The sequence below is a fragment of the Salmo trutta genome, unplaced genomic scaffold, assembly GCF_901001165.1.
Source record: "Salmo trutta unplaced genomic scaffold, fSalTru1.1, whole genome shotgun sequence".
NCBI classification, from domain to species: domain Eukaryota; kingdom Metazoa; phylum Chordata; class Actinopteri; order Salmoniformes; family Salmonidae; genus Salmo; species Salmo trutta.
Genome location: NW_021822487.1, coordinates 1 through 7500, shown reverse-complemented (window position 1 = coordinate 7500; position 7500 = coordinate 1). Strand labels below are relative to the sequence as shown.

Sequence of the window (7500 nt, the reverse complement as noted above, 5' to 3'; positions counted from 1 at the left end):
AACGGGACTAGATCCAATAACCTGACTCTGAGGGAGGTGTACCTCTTCACCACCTCTTCGCTGGCGCCCGCCAGCCTCTACACCTGGGATTTCGGCGACGGAACGCCCCTCACCCCCGGGTCGAACGTGACACACGCCTACAACGTCTCTGGAGTCTTCAATGTCACGCTGATGGCGGCAAACCCGGTGAGCAGCAACCACACCCGGGTTGCCGTGGCGGTCCTGGCACCCATCCGCGGCCTGGTGGTCAACGCTGATCGGGTCAACGTCCCCATAAACGCCACAGTCAACTTCAAGGCTCACCTCGAGGAAGGCGACGGCGTGCGGTTTTCGTGGAACCTGTGTGACGGCTGCACGCCCAGGCTCCAAGAATGGAAGACTCATTACACCTTCCGGTCGGTGGGGACGTACAGCGTCATCGTCACGGCAGAGAGCGACGTGGGCTCAGCCCAGGCCAGCGTATACGTCTACGTGCTGCGGGAGCTGGAGGGGCTGCAGATCCAGCCTGAGGAGGAGATGGGGGGTGAGCGGGGGTGCTGCTACGCTACGAACCGCGTGCTCCACCTCCAGGCCGCGCTGAGGGAAGGGACCAACATGTCCTTCAGCTGGAACCTCCTCAGGGAGTTGGCGCCGGTCAGCACTGCGCTCAACCTCAGCGGGAAGACCATACCGGTCAACTTCTCCACCCCTGGTCCCTGTGATGTCTTCCTGCGGGCCACCAACCTCCTCGGAATGCTCACGGTGAACAGAACCATCCAGTTCCTCGATCCGGTTGGAGAGCTGTACCTGGAGACCAGCGTCAACCCCGTGGCGGTCAACTCCTCCACTAACCTGACGGTGTTGGCCAGTAAAGGCTCGGACCTGCAGTACCGGTGGTTGGTTGATGAGGGCGCTCTAGGCTGGAATGAGCCCTCTGTGGTTCATTGGTTCACTGGTCCAGGAATGAAGGTCGTTACCGTGGAAGTGTCCAATGAGGTCAGCGCCGAGACGGTGTCGAAGTTCATTGACGTCCAGGAAGTGGTAACGGGAGTGACGTTCTCTACGACTAACGACACGGAGCAGAACTTTGTGGCCACCGGCGTCAATGTCTCCCTCCATGGAGAATTAAGGTCCGGCACCAACGTATCTTGGACCTGGCTGTTGCTGGGCAGAACAAAAATGGGACGGAGGGTGTCCCACGTTTTCCAGGAACCAGGGCCGTTCACCGTTATGCTAAACGCTACCAACGACGTTAGCGGCGAGGGGTTTTCCAGAGAGTTGACGGTACAGGATAAGATTCAGGGGTTGGAGCTGAGGGCCAGTAAGAGGATCGCGGCGGTCGGGGAGAGGGTGGAGTTTACCATCGCCAAGGCGTCAGGGACGAACGTCAGCTTCACCCTCAGCATCAGCGGAGACTCGGCCGTGTTCGGCCTCAACCAGACCTACGTTCACCAGTTCAGCCGGGTCGACACCTACATGGTAAACCTGACCGCACACAACCAGGTGAGATACAGGACTTCCAGGGGAGAATGCTATGTATCGTGTTTACATTACCTTTTTTGTATTAACAATTTATTTTTATTAAGCATTTTAATATCGTTGTAGTTGATAAAAAAATGTAGAACTCAATACAATTTTTTTACATATATTGTCATATGTTATGATAGTTGATGTTTGTTGTGTTTTTCTTTGTCTTGTTTTACCGTAATCTCATCATTTCCCCAGGTGAGTTCTGAGTGGCGCCACCTGCAGGTGGAGGTGATGGAGCCAGTGAGCAGGCTGAGTATCCTGGACTGCTGTGATGCCGCCATGCCTGTGGGCGTCAAGAAGACCTTCGTAGCCGACATCCTGACAGGAAACCCTGTGACCTTCCTGTGGACCTTTGACCTTAACCACCACCCCCTTCCCCACATCGGGAAGGAGGTGACCTACAACCCCGACCAGGCCGGGTCACTCACCATCTACCTGAGGTAAGGTATCAACTGAGTACGGGGCTATGGACGCAAAGGGATCAGTTCCCGCTGGCGCCGCCAAGACCAAAATGTAGGCTATTAAAAGTCTGTACTGTAAGTCTGTACTGTAAGTCTGTACTGTAAGTCTGTTGTAAATGAGGCCGTGTCAGTCACCCTCTAGTTGAGGTGACTTACCAACTGAATATGGGGCTCACAACACAAAGGTTGTGGGTTCTGCCAGAACCATTAATGCTCTCTGTTGAGGTACCAACTGAGCCTTCCTTTGCAACGCCAGAATTCCCAGGTTTTACAGACATCCTGGTTGGAGCTTCCAGGATATCCTGCTGATTCTCTTCTGATTTCGGGAATCTTCTAACCAGGATTTTTGGAAATGCTGGTAATGTGGGGAAAGTTACTGTAATTTTGTAACCCTACGAACAATGCCAAGGTTGTTGGTTCGATTCCCACTGGGGCCACCAATATGAAAATCTGCACACTCTTTTACATGTTGCTTTGTATTTTCTATCTGCTAAATGATATCTTTCTTAATGCATCCAGGGTGTTCAACTTGCTAAACGGCCAGAACATCACCAAGCACATCCAGGTGCAGAACGTTCTGACAGAGGCCCGGGTGGAGGCCCAGCCCAGAGACACCTTCATCAACAAGACGGTGATGCTAACGGTGGGCATCACGCCTCAATCCACACCCGTTACCTACCTCTGGGACTTTAAGGACGGCTCTGCGCCCCTGCTCTCTACCACCTCCTCTGTTGAACATGTGTACGCGTCCCCAGGTCAATACCTGGTCCAGGTATACTAGCTTTCTATTATTTATCATCGTCGTGTTTTTTACATGTTTATTTTCATGTGTTTCTTGATTTTGTATGAATGACAGCAAACCCAATTTCCCTTTTCTAGTGACTTTCTATAAGTACAACTATAATAAACATTATGTCTACTGTACAATACCGTTTTATTACACAAAGCTACACTTACAATTCTCTAACACCATTTTGTAACACTGAGATAGTTGTCATTCTTCCTCCCACCACTAGGGAATTTTCAGCACCCTAAATAAGGTTATACTTCTACTATGATAAACATTATTTTACACAAAGTAACAGTTTTGATTCACCTTCCCACCATTACTGTAAACCAACCCCCCAACCCCATTTTATAACAAACACAAATGTTATAAACACAGATTGACTGTAATTCTCCTCCCCACCACTAGGTGAACTGTAGTAACTTGGTGAGCTGGGTGGTAGCCAGGGTGGAGGTGACCATCAGGGTGTTGGAGTGTGAGGAGCCAGAGGTTCAGGTAGTTCAGGCTCCTAGGCTAGCCATCTGGCGCTACCAGCCCACCCTGGTGGAGGCTAGTGTGGACCTGAAGGCTTGCATCCGCTACGGAGCCCAGTACCTCTGGGAGATCTTCTCCACCCCGCACTGCAACTACGACCACTCGGTACCACTTCTTAAATCAATATGTTGTTCTGTATTGTGTTGATTATCCACTGTCAATAATACAATCTCAAACAATTGACCCTTCGCTAAGCCTCGCCCCCTTTGTTACTGTTGCAACCTCGGGGGGAAAAGCTCTGGGCCAGATCTTTGTGAAGCGTCAATTGTTGCACCTCAGCAGTCAAGTTTTCAAGATGGAGCCCTTTCAGTACAGAGCAAAAACTGTGGTGATGATGCGTTGTGACTCTATTCACCCTCCGACCTCCAGGGGGCAGCACCTCTGGCCTCTAAGATCCCTCTCCCGGGGGAAGTAGACGTGCGACGGCTGCAGCTCTCGGTGCCCAAGATGGCTCTGCGTTCGGGGAACTACTCGCTGGTGTTTCTCCCTGTCCTACCAGGGGGTTCCCCTGAGGAAGGCTGCCTGTCTACAGCTAACCGTCATGGCCGCCCGCCTGGTACCTATCATAGAGGGAGGGACCTACAGGTAAGAGGGGCAGATGCTGTTGAAGGAGTAGTTCATTTTTTTTTACAATAAAAATAACTGAAGAACACAATAAAATCACTGATTGCAGGCCAAAATAAAAATAAGATTTCAAAACCTTAAAGGAGGAGTTCAGTATTTGTAAACTCTGTTAGATGGTTATGGGCCAGGAGAAACTGTAATCCATAGTCCAGTGTAGACTACTTTCAGGGGCCAGGAGAAACTGTAATCCATAGTCCAGTGTAGACTACTTTCAGGGGTCAGGAGAAACTGTAATCCATAGTCCATTGTAGACTACTTTCAGGGGCCAGGAGAAACTGTAATCCATAGTCCATTGTAGACTACTTTCAGGGGCCAGGAGAAACTGTAATCCATAGTCCAGTGTAGACTACTTCAGGGGCCAGGAGAAACTGTAATCCATAGTCCATTGTAGACTACTTTCAGGGGCCAGGAGAAACTGTAATCCATAGTCCATTGTAGACTACTTTCAGGGGCCAGGAGAAACTGTAATCCATAGTCCAGTGTAGACTACTTTCAGGGGCCAGGAGAAACTGTAATCCATAGTCCAGTGTAGACTACTTTCAGGGGCCAGGAGAAACTGTAATCCATAGTCCATTGTAGACTACTTTCAGGGGCCAGGAGAAACTGTAATCCATAGTCCAGTGTAGACTACTTTCAGGGGCCAGGAGAAACTGTAATCCATAGTCCAGTGTAGACTACTTTCAGGGGCCAGGAGAAACTGTAATCCATAGTCCATTGTAGACTACTTTCAAGGGGCCAGAGAAACTGTAATCCATAGTCCAGTGTAGACTACTTTCAGGGGCCAGGAGAAACTGTAATCCATAGTCCAGTGTAGACTACTTTCAGGGGCCAGGAGGAAACTGTAATCCATAGTCCAGTGTAGACTACTTTCAGGGGCCAGGAGAAACTGTAATCCATAGTCCATTGTAGACTACTTTCAGGGGTCAGGAGAAACTGTAATCCATAGTCCAGTGTAGACTACTTTCAGGGGCCAGGAGAAACTGTAATCTATAGTCCATTGTATACTACTTTCAGGGGCCAGGAGAAACTGTAATCCATAGTCCATTGTAGACTACTTTCAGGGGCCAGGAGAAACTGTAATCCATAGTCCATTGTAGACTACTTTCAGGGGCCAGGAGAAACTGTAATCTGTAGTCCATTGTAGACTACTTTCAGGGGCCAGGAGAAACTGTAATCCGTAGTCCATTGTAGACTACTTTCAGGGGCCAGGAGAAACTGTAATCCATAGTCCATTGTAGACTACTTTCAGGGGCCAGGAGAAACTGTAATCCATAGCCCATTGTGGACTACTTTCAGGGGCCAGGAGAAACTGTAATCCATAGTCCATTGTAGACTACTTTCAGGGGCCAGGCCAAACAACATCCCTTGTTTTGTTTTCAGATCATGAAATGATCCTTTTTACTGCACTTGAAATAAAGTTATCTCTGATGTGGTACTTCCAGGGTGTGGTCCAGGACCCAGGACCTGCAGCTGAGTGCTGAGCAGAGCTATGATCCCAACATGAACCTGGACAGCCAGTCACTACTCTACTACCACTGGGACTGTGTCACTACCTCCAAGGTAAGAACACACATACAGTTGAAGTGGGAAGTTTACGTACACTTAGATTGGAGTCATTAAAACTAGTTTTTCAACCACTCCACAAATTTCTTGTTAACAAACTATAGTTTTGGCATGTCGGTTACGACATCTACTTTGTTCTTGACACAAGTCATTTTTCCAAAAATTGTTTACAGACAGATTATTTGATTTATAATTCACTGTATCACAGTTCCAGTGGGTCAGAAGATTACAAACACTAAGTTGGCTGTGCCTTTAAACAGCTTGGAAAATTCCAGAAAATGATGTCATGGCTTTAGCTTCTGATAGGCTAATTGACGTCATTTGAGTCAATTGGAGTTGTACCTGTGGATGTATTTCAAGGCCTACCTTCAAACTCAGTGCCTCTTTGCTTGACATCATGGAAAAATCAAAAGAAATCAGCCAAGAAATCAGCCAAAAAATTGTAGACCTCCACAAGTCTGGTTCATCCTTGGGAGCAATTTCCAAATGCCTGAAGGTACCACGTTCATCTGTACAAACAATATTACGCAAGTATAAACACCATGGGACCACCCAGCCATCATACCGCTCAGGAAGGAGACGTGTTCTGTCTCCTAGAGATGAACATATTTGGTGCAATAAGGCAAATCAATCCCAGAACAACAGCAAGGACCTTGTGAAGATGCTGGAGGAAACAGGTACAAAAGTATCTATATCCATCAGTAAACGATTACTATATGGTACACTAACTGAAAGGCCGCTCAGCAAGGCAGAAGCCACTGCTACACAAAACCGCCATAAAAAAAAGCCCAGACTTACGGTTTGCAACTGCACATGGGGACAAAGATCGTACTTTTGGAGAAATGTCTTCTGGTCTGAGGAAACAAAAATAGATACTGTTTGGCCATAATGACCATCGTTATGTTTGGAGGAAAAAGGGGGAGGCTGCAAGCCGAAGAACACCATCCCAACCTTGAAGCACGGGGGTGGCAGCGTCATGTTGTGGGGGTGCTTTGCTGCAGGAGGACTGGTGCACTTCACAAAACAGATGGCATCATGAGGATGGAAAATTATGTGGATATATTGAAGCAACATCTCAAGACATCAGTCAGGAAGTTAAAGCTTGGTCGCAAATGGGTCTTCCAAATGGACAATGACCCCAAGCATACTTCCAAAGGTTGTGGCAAAATGGCTTAAGACAACAAGTCAAGGTATTGGAGTGGCCCATCACCAAAGCCTGACCTCAGTCCTATAGAAAATATGTGGGCAGAACTGAAAAAAGCCATGTGGAGTAAGGAGGGCCCCTACAAACCTGACTTCAGTTACAAACCCCAGCTCGTTCAGGAGAAATGGGCCAAAATTCACCCAACTTATTGTGGGATGCTTGTGGAAGGCCTACCCGAAACGTTTGGGGGGGGGACCCATATTAAACATTTAAAGGGAATGCTACCAAACTATCAATTGAGTGAATGTAAACTTTCCTGACCCACTGGGAATGTGATGAAAAGAAATTAAAAGCTGAAATAAATCATTCCTCTACTATTTTCTGACATTTCACATTCTTAAAATAAAGTGGTGATTCTAACTGACCTAAGACAGGGAATTTTTACTGGGATTAAATGTCAGAAATTGTGAAAAACTGAGTTTAAATATATTTGGCTAAGGTGTATGTAAACTTCCGACTTCAACTGTATCAGTCAATCAATCAAACGTATTTTATGACATCAGCAGTTGTTATAGTTACCCGGCCTAGACCCCAGGAAGGAAGCAAAGGCAGTTGCCAGGAAGAAACGTAGAGGGCAACCGGCTCATGGGAATTATGGGAGTTACTCTGTAATCATTCAGATATCCGTATGTTTTCAGAGTCATCTGTCCCTATAGGACATAATTACTGTCTTAAATAAATGAGGGTTTGGCTTTGATTGAAGCAGCTGATTACTGGCGAGGAGATGTGTGGTCAGACAGGGTCTGTGTTGTTGTTGGTACTTGGTAGTTGGTGAATATTTGAGATGGACAGAGCTGAAGCTGGGTGGAAGGCTTTCA

General features: G+C 47.5%; 1 pseudogene; it reads left to right on the top strand.

Annotated features, from left to right (window-relative positions):
• Positions 1–5475, top strand: part of LOC115182436 (polycystin-1-like) — a 23597-nt pseudogene extending 18122 nt beyond the window's left edge.
• Positions 5476–7500: the final 2025 nt, after the last annotated feature.